The sequence below is a fragment of the Cervus canadensis genome, chromosome 1, assembly GCF_019320065.1.
Source record: "Cervus canadensis isolate Bull #8, Minnesota chromosome 1, ASM1932006v1, whole genome shotgun sequence".
NCBI lineage: Eukaryota > Metazoa > Chordata > Mammalia > Artiodactyla > Cervidae > Cervus > Cervus canadensis.
Genome location: NC_057386.1, coordinates 23,105,361 through 23,119,758, shown reverse-complemented (window position 1 = coordinate 23,119,758; position 14,398 = coordinate 23,105,361). Strand labels below are relative to the sequence as shown.

Genomic DNA, 14,398 nt, shown 5'->3' with positions numbered 1-14,398 from the left:
TGACCAGCTATATGTCTTTTTTTTTTTTTTTTAATGTCTGTTCAGGCCTTCTGCTCATTTTTTATTGGATTGTTTGGCTTTTTAAAAACATCACTATTGAGTTTTGTGAGTTCTTTATATATTTTAGATGTTAACCCTTTACTGTCATTTTATGTCATTTACAAATATCTTCTCCATATAAACAGGGTTTTTAAAAGTGAGTATGAGGTGTGGGACTGAGGAATAAAGTTCTGGAAGAAAATATAAACAACCCGGGACATGATCAAGAAGTAAAGTCTAGTCCAATTTGGCTGGATCAGAAAGGATAACTGGGAGATGACATTGGAAAGATAGTTTAAAAGAGGGCCTTGGAGACCCAGGTGTTCTTTGTTTCATTATCGTACACTTCATGATGGTGAACTTGTTTGTGGCTGTCTCTCCACTGGACTGTACCATGTCTGTGCTTCTTTGTATCCCCTGCTTTCAGCCTGGTGCTTAGGACCAAACTGTGATTCAGTAAATACTTGCCAAATGAATGGATGTAGTGGAGAGTCTAAAATGTTTTCCTGGGAAATGTTAACCTAATTTAATGGGCAGTAGGAAACCACTAAAGGTTTTTGAATGGGATAGGTTTTATTTAGTGTTAGAAAGGTGAATCTCATCGTAGATGGTAGAATGGATGACTAGCAAGGAGGAGAGAACGAAGCTGGAAGAGAGGTTAGGAGGCTCATACAATGATCCAAGTTTCAAGCCCTTGCAGCCCCTATCAGGATGGCTGACTGTGGGAAAGAAAAGGAGACAGAGGAGACATAGAGCTGGGACACAGCAGCTGAATGAATGGAGGGGGAAAAGAAAAGGGAACAAGAAAGATGGCCTCAAAAGAACTGAGTCCCGTGAAAGAAAATAGGAACTTTAGAGCTCTGGGGGATGGAGATCAGGGTATTTGTTTCATAAAGCAGATGGATGAGTTCCTGTCTCCAGATAGATTTAAAAGAGCAGCACTGAAGGACACGGTTTCCAAATACAAAAATGATTTCCTGAAGACAAAGCTGTTAAATGCAGCCATGTTGGATCAGGCAGGTTCTCTAGGCTCAAAACTATCTGGGCAGCTTAAAAAAACTATCTGGTGCCTCCACTCCCTCAGACGAAATTAGTCAACCTGGCTGGGGTGGGGGGTTATTGACCTGGATTTAGAAATCTCCCTCAGAGGGTCCTGATACATAATGAAGTTCGGGAGCCACTCATCTGACTCATCCCACTGCACAGCCGTGGCCACCTCAAACAGGCAAGCTAGCTCTCCCTAGCCTTAAAAGGGCCATTTCAGAATCAGTCCAGTTTTCCCTCCACCCTGGCAGGGAGCGTGAGGCAGGCAGACTGGCAGCTGTTCCAAGTGTCCTCCCCCACCCATGCTGGATGATTACATGAGCCAAATGTAATCATTCACAAGCCTTGTCTTTACAGCTGGCGTGTCACTTAGCTTAATTACAGCACACAGTGGCATTTCAACTCAAGGAATCTAAAAAAGCAATAAAATGGGTTTTGCAAATTGTTAGAAAGGCAATGAAGACCTTGAAACTGCAATTTACTAAGCATTGCTTTCAATTATTTTCCATTCTCCAGGCATGACTCTAAGTTATTAACTGGCAGCCTAGGAAAGCCAATCGGCAATGTGTCCTGCAGAGGATATTCCACGTCTCCTGAGAGCACACCATGTGCTGGGGAGGTGGTGAGAGGCTCCAGGAGCTGCCCTGAGGTGGGAAGGGATCGTTCTGAGCGTGTGTTTTCCCCACCATGCACCTGCTAATCATGCTTCTGCCATGACTTTTCTGAACCATGGGCCATGACTGGTCTGGGGTGGCCTCAGTAAGCCTCTTCCTTTTTACTCCTGAACATCTACTGTTCTGAAAAAGCCTGAGGGAAAAAAGCAAAACCTAGGACTTAATTTTTTTTAATTTAGATTTTGTGCTTGGTGTCTTCAGCTCTCTGATTTCTTTTGCTATTTCCTGGTTCCTTTTAATTCTTGAGTACTTACTCTTTGGGCAGCCATTTGAAAGGGAAAGACTGGTATCTCTCTACCACCCTGCTTTCCTGAGACTAGGAGTCTTAGGAATGATAATAAAAAGAGACTCCACCCATCTGAGAAGGGGGAGGAAGCAGCAGGGAGTCACAGCATCCCCTTGCTGTGAGCAACATTGGTCAGCATGACAATCAGGAGCAGAGTGCCAGCTGCCTCTGCAGTCATGCCAGGCAGGAGAGCAAACACCCAAATCCTGTTGGCAAACCCAGCAGGGCCATCACAACGTGGCCAAAGTAAACAGGGGCTGGGGCAGCCTGCTGAGATGGACTCTCACTTTCCCTTGGATCTGGTAGACGGTGAGACGGAGCCAACTGAGCTTAGGGGTCAGGGCATCAAATAGCCACAGGGACACTCGTACCCATCCCTGGGTTGGGGCAAAACCTGGACCCTTGCTATTCTTGCCATGATCCCCTTTGAATTAGGCACAGGCCAAGGAACATATGATGATGATCAAGCATGTTCCCATGTATTATTGTTTATTCTTCACAGCAGGCTTATAGATCAGTATTATCCCCATCTTGCAGATGAGAAAACTGAGGCAAGGAGACATTAAAGACACAGAGCCAGGACTTTGTCTCAGGGCCTCTGACTCAGTGTCTGCTACACTTCTCTTCCCCTCTGCCCTTCCACTCTCCACTCCAAGCTCTCCCCTGTCAGTTCCCACAGTCCTTCCACTGGCAGAGCTCTCACACTCTAAAGCGGACTTGAGTTCTTTCTGTTTCTTAGCACAGCGTGCGTGTGTGCTAAGTCACTTCAGTCGTGTTCGACTCTCTGAGACCCTAGGGACTACAGCCTGCCGGGCTTCTCTGTCCATGGGATTCCCTAGGCAAGAATATTGCAGTGGGTTGCCATGCCTTCCTCCATGGGATCTTCCCAACCCAGGTATTGAACCCATGTCTCTTATGTCTTCAGCATTGGTAGGTGGGTTCTTTACTACTAGTGCCATCTGGGAAGCTCAAAGGAGGGGGAGGGGTTATCAGGAAACAGCTAGTGGACCCCTGATTCTGTGTGTCACATCCACCAACACAAACAGAGACCCAGTGAGAAGAATTTGTTTACAAATATTTTCAATTATTTGGATATTTCACCAGTGCTTCTTACCCTCACCCCTTATTTAAACAGGAAAGATCTGAATCAAGAGCTCTGCTTTTCATGTTATAATTTTGTTCTGTTTGGACACCGTCTGAAAAGACCCTCTTCTGCCCTGCAGCCTCTTGGTGTCCCTAGGGCCCAGTGAAAATTCACATCCCTTGCTGCCTGGTTGGGAAATATATGTTTCACAGACAGCCACACAGAAGCTATATTCATATCTAATGGAGGGACTGGGCTCCTATTGAAAAAAGAAAAGCCAGTTCTTGGGTTGGCTGTTCCCTTCTGGGTCCCCATTTCTCAGCAGATTTTCTGGTTATTTGAAATTTTCTGATTATTTTTCCAACATGACTGAGGAGAAGGAGGGACAGAACCAGTACTTTTCCTCCAACATTTTCATTTGCTGTGTTTCTGGAGACCTTGCAGGGAAAAGCCATTGTCAGAAGGAGACTGGGAAAGAGGAGGTGAAGGGCGCCCTTGGAGCAAGTCCTCCAGTCCCTGTCTCTGGAGAGAGGATTTAGAAGGCAGAGTGGGCTGCGGGTCCCCGGGAAAGAGAGAGGCCTGTGCGGAGCTGGTTTGGAACTTCTGTTGGAGAAGATGCCGCCCGGCAAAAGCGCATGGGGGGAATTTGCCTGTTGTTGGAGATTGGGACGTGAGCAGTAAAAACCTCGCTCCCCACCACCCAGGCCCAAAGTGCGGTTCCAAGGCACCCAGGGAGTAGGCTGGCTCGGGGCACTGAGTCCAGGGGAGAAAAGTCCCTGGTGGACCGTTTCTGGCTGCCTGCTTCCCAGACACCGCGCCTCACACGCGCTGTCCCACCCAGCGCATCCCGGCTCCGGCGCCGCGGCCACGGGCAAAAGGGCTCCCCGTAGAGAGGCCAGGCTTTCGCCCCAGCGGGGTCGGGGGACGATGGGTCCGTTTTGGAAGTAGGACAGAGGTTGGCCGGGCTGCGCCTGAGATTCCGCTAAGAATTCTCAGGCCAGGGCCAGACCGCCTGTTACCAAGCGCTTCCCCCTCCCTCCTCTCTCGGCTTCTCCCCACAAAGCCTCTGAGGTAACGTCAGGACGTGAAATTGGCTTCCTCCGGTATGGACCAGAGAATCCGTACGCATCGCTGCTGTTTATTCAGCAATTATCATGTTCCAGGTACTGGGGCGAAGCGCATAACGAGCTTTATTATACCCTCACCTCATGAGGGGGCTGCTATACCCATTTACAGAGGAAGACTGAGCCTGAGAAGCGGAGTAAACCAATACGTGTCAGTTCAAGACTGAACAGTCCATGTCTCCAAACCCAGGGGAGACCTGGGACGCCTGGACCTCGGTTGCCTGAACTTACACTTCGTGCTTGGAGTTAGTTTCTAGTGTTTAGGTCAGTGTAAGGCTAGTCAGGGAGCAGAGCTGTGTGTTTCAGCGTGGTCACCTCCGTTCCCTGGCTGCTTCTGTAAGGCCTCCCGTGAAGACAGGGTGGGAATGGTGGCAACTCCAGTCTTACAGAACTGAACTCAGCAATGAACGTCCAAGTCGTAGACAGTTTAAAGCAGTTTCAAGGAAGGTCTTCTGATGTCCAAGAAGAGTTTTCAGCCTGGCTGTTTTCTTGAATTATTTTCATCCTTGGAGTAAAACACCAGCTGTTAGGGGTGTCTCTGCACTTGGTAGTTTTGATTTAATAGCATCTGCCTCTTCCCAGAGCTATTGATTCTCTTGGTGTGGTGGTGGGCTACAACCTGGACACCTGAAGAAAGGGAACTGAGGTCTCGCCCTTTCCCTCCCTCCCTCCTATTCTTCCTTCCCCCCTTCCACCTACCTTTTCCCTTCCTTCCTTCCTTCTTCTCTGGGGTCTGTGGAGAAGAGTGGAATTTGGTGTTACTTTATCTTTAATTCACTTCTCAGTCACTCTAGTCACTTGGCTGTAATTGGGTGGAGGCAAGTGCCTGAGAATTTTTCTGGGACATGTGTCATTAGGGCCTTAAGAAGGTCTGAGAGGCAGCTGAGGCTGGTGGGACATTTTTGCTGACACGAAGTCCTGGGCTATACTGTGTTGATATGATTCCAGCATCAATGCCGTAACTGTTAGTATTACCCCCCTTTTACAGGCAAGGAGGCTGTGCTCAGGGAGATGAAACTGGTGAAGCTGGTGAGGAGAGGGATCCAGGTCTATGCTGGATCTGTTTGACCTCACAGCTTCTTCATACTCCATCCAGGGCCCAAAAATGACTTTGAATTGAGAGTCAAAACAGGCTCCCTTTATGTCATATTCAACATTAAAAATGATAGCCATAGTAACTATGTTCTTAAGGTTTAGTAACCAAGTTTGTCCCCAAGAAATGAGAATTTCCTCTTGTCCTGCCTGTGCCCCTAACCCTTCACAGATGCCCGCTGTCCCTCCAGAGGGATGTCCTTTAGCTGCTTCTGAGGGAATCGGAATCCAGCTGAGACCTGACAGTCCTTTCCCCCATCCCCCAACGCTGGGGTCATTTTCAAAGTCTCATTTCTGAGGCTCCAGAAAACTGATTTTTTTATCTAGCTAGAGAGAAACATCGACAGCGGGATGCTCCTTCTTCGTCCTCCAGGCTGCCCTAATATTCCTGGCAGGAAAAAGAGGATTTCAGAACCTCCTCTCCTCTAAGCCTCTCTCCTTTCCTCCCTCCCTCTCCCAGCCACCCCCTTGCTTTCTTGTCCCACCAGTTTTCAAAGTGCAGAGGATGTTTACCCTCCGGAGCAAGGCCGGGATGGTGCTGAGGTCAGAAGCCTGATTCACCACTGGGAGGCACCCGAACCCGGCCCCTGCCCAACGGCCTCAAATGCAGAGGCGATCCAGCCTTGGAAACCCCAGGCTGCCTTGCCAGTAATCGCCTTTGGGACTCCCCAGCCTCCCAGGCATCCCTCCTGAGCCCGCCTGCCAAGCCCAGAAGCACACTCAACCACGGGAAAACTGTGAGGGGGCCCTGGGCGCTCTCCCTCCCCAGGCGCCATCAGAATTGAGGGACGGGAAAAGAGTTTTCATATCCCGCCCCGCCTGACCTCCAATTCACTTTAAGACCTTCCTGGCTTATCTGGTGCATCTTTGTCTAATGCCTAAAGATTTCTGCTCACCCTCTCCCCGCTCCCACTCCCACACCAGGCCAAGACACTCTTTGCCCTTGGGGAGGAGGAGCAAGGAGGTAGAGGAAAATCGAGAACTTGCACCTTCCCAGAGGCCACGGGTTGAGAACTGAAAGGGTTTGGATCTTAGATGCAGAGAGGAAGGGGTAGCAGCCTCCGGGCTCTTCTAGTCCATGACCTCTGAGGAGTGGTTCCCCCTTCAGAACCCGGGGCGGGGGAGGGGGGGTTAATATTTCACCAGCTACCCCCTTCCTTCCTCCCAGAAGTTCCTAAGTGGACTGTCCCCAGTCCAGCTGCCACGTGGTCCCATGTTGAGTCAGCCTCCTCACCTGTGCAGCCCAGACCTGGGTCCTGTCTGCCGGAGCTTGTTGCCTCGGCCCCCGCCTGACCCCGACACACCGATAAGCCCCCAGACGGCCAAACATCGTTAACTTCTTTGCGTTTCTAGACTTCTCTGCCTGTCCTTTCCATGACCCCGGCTGAGGGGTCGCCCGGTGTGAGCCTGCACTTCCCCCAGGGGCTGGACTCTGGTGGGTCGGGCAAGCTTGCCTTGTCCCCATCCCCTCCCCCATTCTCATGCTTCAGGATGGGGAGTCAACTTTCTGTGAAAGCTGGTTGGTCTAAAATAGTGTTCCCTCACTCTCTGTCCTGCCACAACTCACCTTGCCTGTGTAGTTTGTCTCAGAAGAGCTCCAGGAAACAGTAAAAATTGAGAGAGTGAAAGGAGAAATTGACACAGAGAATGTCAACCACAATTTCAGAAACTGGAGCTTAAAATACCTCTCAGCTCAACCTTAATTAAATATGTGGGGTGGGGCGTGAAAAGGACTGGATTGTCCACTGGGTCTAGTAACCACCATATAATGTTCTTGCTTTCTTAATTCCCTTTCAGTTTTTGAAGTGCTGCTCACACACACCCTAAAAGGGAATCACACTAAATAGGAGACTGTCTACATCAAAAACAATCAGTTGTTGCGAAACAGGATGCTGGTGGTTTCTCCAAAACCCATGGGGATCATAGCCTCAGGTTCACAGACCATCTGTCCAGGGTGGAGGGAACCACCATTAGAAACCTGGTTCTTTTCACCCCGGTCACTTGCTTCAAGCACCCTCGCTGCCACCAGGGACACTGGTTCTGCCCTCAAATTCTTGTCTCTCCATTCCTCCTGAGAAAGAGAAGACTTCTGGAAAAAAACACCCCAGGAAGACAGGCTCTGGCCAAAGAGGGAGCTGGGGGTGTGGAGAAGGCATCCACAGTGGAGGACAGAGGGTCTCTGGAGTGGGGATGGGGAGCTCTTCTTCCTAGAGGAGCCCCCTCCCTTTCTGGACAGGAGCTGAGCTCTTCAACCCAAGTATGTGGTCTACACTCATTCAAACAATTGTTTGGATAAACTGGAAAATTTTCTCACCTGAAATAAGGCAATAATGGGACCAAGAAGTTAAAAGTCCTTTGATCAGAAATCAAATAAGAAAGCGCCCCCCCCCCCAAAAGAAAGAAAGCCCCTCAGACCTCTCCTGGGAAAGAGGTCTTTTGACTAAGAAATAGATAATGTTATAATCTAATTTTGGGGGGGGGCTCCACTTGCTTACTTTTTAATAACAGAAGAAGAAGAGAATAGTGGCAGGGAGCCTTGGGGAGGTTCCTCTGATGGAGAGGGGAAGCCATTGGCACTGTTCGTGCCTAGTTTAGAGGCGGGGAGAGGAAGATGGCTAAGGAAAGGATGTTCCAAATACTGGAGATTCCAACTCCCAATCCTGGGCCCCTGAGGCACGGCCGGCCAGCGTCTTGGGCTTGGATGGTTTCTCCCTACTCCTCAGACTGTAGTTCCACCCCCCAGGGATGGTAAAAGGGGTTCCTAGTGGCTGTGACAGTGCTGAAGGGACACATAGAGCCCAGCTGCCTGGAGAGACAAGACCCCTCCTGGCCCAGGGGACTCCAGGGAGACCAAAGCAGCTGGGCCCTGCCAGAAGGAGGAAGTGGTCCTCCTCCTGTGGATAGTCTGCCCTCTCCTCTTCCTGATCAGGGTGTTCGGTGGTGCTGGGGAAGCCACAGCCATCACTGTCAACCAGCAGAGGCCCAGACGCAGCCCCAGAGCTGCCCCACTGGGCCTTCTTCAGCCTGTGGAGACTTAAGGTCATTGATGATTCTCTGTCGCCTCCTTAGATCCTCCAAGTGATGAGTGACCGCCCTTACCCGGGCTGGGATGCCCCCAGATCCCTGCTGCATTCCTCCTGAATGTGGCCTCCTCCTCTTTCTTCTGCAGAGCACCTCAGGAGGTGGGAGTCCCTCAGGGCCATACTGGCCAGGCTGGGAGCAACGAGTGGCTCTCAGCAGGGGTGGGGTGTACTGTTCCTCCATCCAGGTGGGGCTGGGCCTTTGACTAAGACTCTCCCAGAAGATGTCTCCATAGCGCTGGGGCATCAGTCTGAGGCTTTGGCAAAAGAGATAAGGTTGTCTGCATCTTCCTGTACTTGCATGACTGGACTGGGTTGAGATGTTGGATTGAGTCTCCTCATTGGTGCGAGGCGTGAGGAGCTGCTAAGCCTGAAGGCACAATTTGGGGGCTGAGGAGTTGATGTGGCTTCCAGGTGGTGGGCCCTGCGGGGCTGAGGCCTGCTGGGGCCAGGCTGGGCAGGCAGGGGTGGCCTGGGCCGGCACTGCGGGCCCAGTCGAACTTTTCCCGGCTTTTCTGGCGCTGGCCTCTCGAGTCCCGGCGTCCGGGTCGCCCTTCCACTCAGTTCCCCTGTCTCCGCCTGGTGGGTCCCTCAATCCCGGGGACGTTGCCCCTTTAACAGCCGTCCGGGTCGCTCCCGGGCTATTCTCGCGGCGGCGCGCGCCCGCCCTCCCATCCGCGCGCACTTGCGCGCGCGCCCGCCGGCCCCCCGCTCCCCGCTCCCGCCCCAGCTCGCGCTGCCCGGGCGGGCGCCGGCCGCTGGCGCCGCTACTGCTGCCGCCCCAGGGGCGCGAGTCCGCCGCCCGCCGCCCGGGGACCCGACGAGGGGCGGGGGCAGCCCCGGCCACGGATCGCCCCCCTGCGGGCTCACGCTTCCCGGAAAGTTTGTCCCTTTGCACTCTGCCCAGCCGCTCCGGGAGCCCCGCCGCGACCTAATCTAATTTTAAAAAGCCTTTAAAATGCGATTTACCCAATCCAAACCTCAATTTCAAAAATTCTGAGGGGATAAAACTTTATAACCAAATCTTGGGGAAAGTATACCTTATTTTCAAATCTGAAGCACTATCCTGAGGCATTTGACTGGCTTGAAATTCCCCCCAATTTCAAGTTGAGTCAGTTTGGGCACACAGGAAGTGCTCAGTGTTGGCAGCCACATCCTCTCCTCCTTGCGTATATCCGGCTCCTGATGCTGAAACTGCAGGGCCCGAATTCTCTCTGGATCTTTTCTCTAACGTTCGGCCTCATGTTTTGGGGGCCCGATTTCTTTTTACAGCGCCCAGGTAGGATCAAGGCGCAAACCATTCTGCCTTCCGAAGAATTTCTGAAAGTGGTGGGGATGAGCGGAATGAGGATTACTTCCCAGAAAAGCGCTGCAAAGGCTGCTTTTGAGCCCGCGGAATATCCAGGGCTTTAGAAAGAGGCTGTGTCTGCGACCTGAGACAGGGGAACCCGCCTGGAGTTTTGCGAGGCAGGATGCGGGGCGGTTGGCTCATTGCGAGGATCCCGCCGCTGATGGGGGCCTCTGGAGAGAGCGGTACGCGCGGCCTGTGCGGCTCCTCCGTTCCCTAATACCTCCTAGTCCTCGCTCGCCTTCCTTGTCCCCCAACTTCAGCCCCGCCGCCTCTCACCAGCCCACGTCAGTCCCTGCTGGTCCAGGTGTCCTCTGGGGATAAATAAGTGCGTGGAGATCACTAGGTCCCTAGAGGGAGCGGCTTTCTCTCATTATCCAGAGAACCGAGGCCGAGACGACAGACCGTCCTCCCCCGTCCAGAACCGAAGGGCCGAATCTCCAAAGGCCCATCTGCCAGGTGTTTGGAGCAGCCGTATCTTAGACTCTACCTCAATTTTCTAGTGTTTTGTAAGTTCCTAAGTGAGAGTCTGCTGACCTGTGGAGGGGTTTGCCTCGGGCTGAGGCTTCAGGGGAAGGAAACAGTGAGTCTGGCCTGTTTCAACTCTGCCGCAGCAGCGCTGTAGCGGTTTCAGTGAGTCCAACGTGGGACTTTTCTGTGTCTTCTAATTTTAAGGAGAGTCGAAGAAGAAAAGGAGATGATTAAGAAAGGCCAAATCTATCCAATAAAAATGCAGCTCTGCAAGAGAAAATAAAAATGGGCAATAGTCTGAAATCTACACTCCATTTCTTCCAGAAAAGGAAAAAATGGTCAAGAAAACTCTGATACATATAAACTTCAAATCCTCAGTCACAAGTATAATTCTATTGACAAAAAAAACCATGACCTCACGTTTTAATAAAATATAAAAACAAATTAGTTAGAAATTAGATTAACAAAAGACAATAGAAAAATAGGACAAGAAAAGACAGTTTTCTGATAAAGGACATACAAATTGCTTTAACACTGTGAGATTAGGTTCAGCTTTCATGAATATAAAAAATGCACAAAACCTTTGATACAACCCGTTTTTTAAGACCATACCATACACATATACTTGCATAAATACACAGAGTAGTGTATTTTGGTAAGATAGGGGGAAAAGGAAGAGAAAATTGGAAACATTTTTTCAATAGTCACCTGGTTGAATAAATTGTGGCACATTCATACAATAAAATGGAATCATTAAAAAGACATTAGTAAAGACACAAAACCATCATTAACACTTTTCTAAAAAAATAAAAGACAAAATGCAAAGCTATATACATATGGTGTGCTGCCACTTTTGTTAAAGGTGCTTGTAAGGATACCAAGGACTCTGGGAACAGTGCTTCTGGTCAGAAGTGATCAAAGAACTACTTTTCTGGTATTTATTATTATTATAAATCTGGTATTTGTTATTTTAATAGTGTACATTATAAATTTTATAGAGGATAAATTTTATGAAAAATTGAAAACAGAAAAATTAAAAATGAATTACATTTCTGCTTATAAGATCTGCTTAATGCAATCTTTGTAACAACTAAAATGTAGACTCCACTCAGACACTTAGAACTCCTAAAAACCAGACCGTTAACTTACTCGTTGTAAAAAATATAAGCAAAGGTTTTTTGGTTTTGTTTTCCGTAGCAAGTTTGCAGAAAACTATACTAAAGCAGGCACTTAGCTGGTAGTCTGAGTAAAAAGATTTATTTGGGGATGGGGGGAGTAGGAACTAACTTTTAGCCCCCAGACTAGGTCAATACCTCTGAGATCTCCGACAGAAGAGTGAAAAGGAGACCTTATTTGCACCATTCAGAGCAAAAATCAAACCAAACTCTAGCTCTTCAATTTGAAGTTGAAACATATGTACTGTTGCGGAACTTTCCGCCTTCTCCGGGTTGACTTGGCTCTGTTTTAGATCTTCGAACCTTATCGCCATGGGACCCCCCGCCCCCACCCCGGGCTGCTCTAGGAGATGTTGTTTAGGCGGCCATTCGGCTGAGAGTCGGCGGGCGAGGCGAGCTGGGGCTGCCCGGGTGAATCTAGGGATGCAGACCGGGCAGAGCCAGGGGCACCCTCTTCTGATGCGAGTAAATACTCCGGGAGGGAAATGCCTTGCTGTGTCCCGCTCGCGGCCTCCCCCGCCGGCCCAGGCAGCCGTGAGGGCCCGGACCCAGGAGCGCCTGGTTTCCCAATCAACTTTGACCGCCCGCTTCGGGCAATCTCCCTATGTTGGACGGGCTCCCGCGCCTCGTTCAAAAGAAGGCTGGCCCTTCGGGCAGGTTATCCGAGGGTAAGCCAGCGGGCGAGGTTCTCCCGATCCTTGCACTGATCTGAGGGCCGGGAGTGGGGTGGGGGACGTGGGGTGAGAGCCGGGAGGCTTCTGGGGCGCCTATGGGTCCGTGTCCCTGAAGCGACCAGCGACTGACTCCAATCCGTGCAGGAGAAACATGCATTTGGGGCCCAAATCCCCCTTCCCTAGACCAGCGCCTCGGCGCTCTTCCTGACCTTCCTTGCTAAAATATATGGACACTGAGGCCCAGAAAGATTAAAAGACATCTGCTGGAGCTGGGTCAAGGAGGAGATACTGGGGACGGCTTCTTGGTCAGCAGGATCCTTGGCAAACCCAGAGAATGAATTGTGTGAGGGGGAACAAACCAGTAAGGGAGGTAGGAGTGGGAGGTGGGGACCATCTGGGTCAGGAGAGGGGTTGCTGAAGGAGGATGAGATCCCACCCTCCTGGAGACCCCACAGGGATTTTGACTTAAGAGACAGCAAGCCAATTCCACCACCACCCCACCACCCCCAGCCAAGTCTCCTCAAAGAGCAGCTGTGCAGAGGCTGAAATGGTCCAAACATGGAAATTATAAATTGATTGGATTTAGCCCAAAACCATTAATTTTCTCTATTTCCTCTTTTTTTTCTCTTCCTGGGGATTCTGCTACCCATTTTCAGTCCTTTCTGAAGGCGCTCCTAAATGAAGGAAAGATCAGAGTCGGCCAGGCAGGGCCCTTGAAATCTTGTTCATCTGTCACATCCTCCCCCATTTGACTGGCCTGGCCAAAATGGAATGGGGGCTTGGAATCTGAATATTTGCCTAAATGCTTCAGCTTTCTTTGTGTAAATGTGGCTGTGACTCTGTCACACCAGGCAAGAGATGACCACGAATAAGACTAAAACTAAAAATAAAGTAAAAACTTACTGGCTTTGGGGGTCTTGAAAATCATTGGTGGGTCTTTAGTCCTGTTTGGTCCTGCTTCTGACTTATAACCTGATCAAAGAAATAAATACAATTGGAACTGATACAACTTCAGGACCACTCGAGGTTGTTTTGTTTATACACAACCAAAGCATGTCCTTTCCAATACTGAACCGGGAGAGGTGACAGATTTCCCCCCTGGGGAGTGGGGGAGTCTGTTCTTAGATTAGAGCGGAAGTGGCCTGATCACCTCCCTTCAGGAGTTAACAGCTCAGGGAAAGTGAAAAATCCAGCCAATCAATGATTGTTTGGTTGGAGAAAAGCCAAACAATGGCTCTGGCTGATTTCTTCCAGCATTGTCTGAGCTGGCTGGTCCTTAGAAGGCCAACCTAGCCTGAACTGGGAGATCAGTATCTGTGTCAGTACAGGTTCTGGAAGGTCCCAGCCCCCGCTGCTCTCCTATCCAACTCTCTAGGATGTCTCTGCTTTGATGCACTGAAATGTCCTAATTTCGCTCCAGTTTCTATCCCTATTCTTTTCTCTATATGTGCTCCCATCTGGCCCTCTGTCCGTCTCTCTGTCATAGACTACATTCATTTCTCTAGGGGGCTTTTGCTTTAGAGCTTGTGGGTACCATCTAGCATGCTTCATGGACTGGACACCTTGTCTTCATGGGGAGGGTGACTCACCTACCTGTGTTTATTATAATCCCACATACTTCAACATGATTTCAAAATTTTTTTCCTCCTGAAACCGACAATTTGACTAAGGCAGAGAGGGAAGACAATTTTGATTCAGTTTGGAGTCTCCTTCTCTTGGTCATGTGTGGAAAAAAATTCCAGGCCAAGATTCCAGCCGAAACAGATTTTCCTCACTATTGGAAAGGACCCCCACTTAAGGGGTCAGCCAGGACAACTTTCTGGGGTCCAGAGGGAACTGAGTGGTGTTTGAAGCCCACCTTCCCTTTTCCTAAAAAAATAAATTCTGGCATCCAAATCAAGGAGGAAAATTAAAGGAGGCAAAAAAGGAAAAGAAAACCAGAAAGAAAACAAACTGGAGGAGGCCTCTGAGACAGATCTGGCTCAGTCCAGGTCCCCTGGCAGAGCCTCCACACCCAACTCAGGGGCCAGACCAAGACTAAGAGAAAACACTTCATCCTGCTCTTCTTTTAAAAGTCTCCCCACCAGGGCAGGAATCCAGACACAATGCCAGAATTTCCCACCTCTTCTCTGTGGGTGGGGATGCTTAAAGTCACCTAGGACTCCTGCCCCTCTTCCCTTCTCCCCGCCTCCCACTAGTATTGCCTTGATCTGGGGAAAGTGTTAAAGTGTTAGTTTCTCAGGCCTGTCCCGCTCTTTGCGACCCCATGGACTGAAGCCCTCCAGGCTCCTCTGTCCATGGCATTTT

The 14,398-nt window shown here is 50.0% G+C and overlaps 1 pseudogene; it reads right to left on the bottom strand.

The window, feature by feature from the left end:
* Positions 1-8,055: 8,055 nt before the first annotated feature.
* Positions 8,056-11,731, bottom strand: LOC122447819 (annotated as a pseudogene).
* Between the last annotated feature and the right edge of the window lie 2,667 nt (positions 11,732-14,398).